The sequence below is a fragment of the Bison bison genome, unplaced genomic scaffold (genome assembly GCF_000754665.1).
Source record: "Bison bison bison isolate TAMUID 2011002044 unplaced genomic scaffold, Bison_UMD1.0 scf7180017862817, whole genome shotgun sequence".
NCBI classification, from domain to species: domain Eukaryota; kingdom Metazoa; phylum Chordata; class Mammalia; order Artiodactyla; family Bovidae; genus Bison; species Bison bison.
In genome coordinates, this window is record NW_011493389.1 from 35,855 (window position 1) to 37,550 (window position 1,696).

Consider the following 1,696-nt stretch of genomic DNA (forward strand, 5'->3'; position numbering starts at 1 on the left):
GGGAGTTGGTGATGGACAGGGAGGCCTGGCGTGCTGCGATTCATGGGGTCACAAAGAGTCGGACATGACTGAGTGACTGAACTGAACTGAATATTCCATTGTGTGGCCAGACCACATTGTGTTTATCCGTCATCAGCTGATGGACATCTGGGCTGTTTGCACTTGGGGGCTATTGTGACTAATGGTGCTATGATCATTCAAGTGTTCATGCAGACATGTATTTTTAGTTCTCTTGGGTAGACACCTAGAAGTAGAATTACTGGGTGATATGGAAACTGTATGCTTAACTCTTTGAGGAGCTGCCAGACTGAAACCACTTTTCTTAGTGAAGGTTTTTTTTATTGAAATAAACATGTTTATAAAAAGGCAAAAACCCTAAGTATACACCTCCACAAATTTTCACAGACTGAAACCCCCCACATAACTGGCATCCGGATCAAGAACAGAACATGACCAGCCTCCAGCAGCTCCCTCATGGCCCCTTCCAGGCCCTCCTCCACCCCTAAAGGTATTCACTATCCTCATACCACAGATTAATTTGGCCTGTTTTTGAATTTTATATAAATGGATTCTTTTGTTTCTAGCTTCTTTTGTTCTATGTTATAAGATCTATCCATGTTGTTGAGTTTATCTGATTATCATTTGTTCATTCTCTGTGCTCTTCAACAGCAAATTTTCTCCATTAAGGGCCAGATAGCAAAGGTTTGGAGGTTTGTGGGCTATGTGGCTTCTGACAAGGACTACTCAACCCTGCCTCTGTCACGTAGAAGCAGCCAGAGACAATACACAAATGAATGACTGGGACTGTGTATCAATAAAACTTGATCCATGGACACTGAAGTTTGAATTTCATATAATCTTCACCTGTCACAAAAAAATATTCTTTCAGTTTCTTTTGGTCATTAAAAATGTAAAAACCAATCTGAGCTCATTCTTGGCTCAAGGGGATGAGCTGGATTTGGTCCTCGGGATGACGTACTTTGCCTCTTTCTGTTCTATGGTGTTCGATGCTGGAAACAAACACCAATGAATTTATCCACTCTCCTGTGGATGGACATTGGGCTGGTTTCCCACCTGGAACCATTACACATGGTGCCTCCATCAATTACACATGATGCCACCATCATTTTCCATGCGCACCCCCTCCAAGAAGTTGCAAAAAGCCATTCCACCCATTCCCTCCTCTCTCTGCCCAGCAGAGCCGGGTGCCATGAGACCCTGACAAAGTTCATGCCAGTTCCTCTCCCAGGTCAGACCATGACAACTTATTTGCCTACCGACTCTACTAGCTAATCCCCAGATGACTTGAGCAGGTGGAATGCAAAGTCAAAATTCAGATTAAAAGTCTCCAGTCAACAAGGAATACTGGTCACTTGAGGGGGAGTTCCAGCAGGTTCCTTTGGCAGCATGGGCATGGTAGAAACTGCTACCAAATTCTCCTCCTGACCTCATAAACCCTTCTAGCAGTCTGGCTTCACCACCTTTCTCCTTCCTCCTCACAGTAATGTAACTGCCCTTCAGGGGATGGCAAATATTTCCTACAAAGGGCCAGATGGGGACTCTTTCCAGCTCAGGGGGCCATACAATCTCAATCACAATTACTCCAGTCGGTTCTTTGGTCACTGAAGCTCAAAGCAGCCCAGACAGATTGGAAAGAAGGCGTGTGCCTGGGTGGCCCAACATGTGACTTACAGAA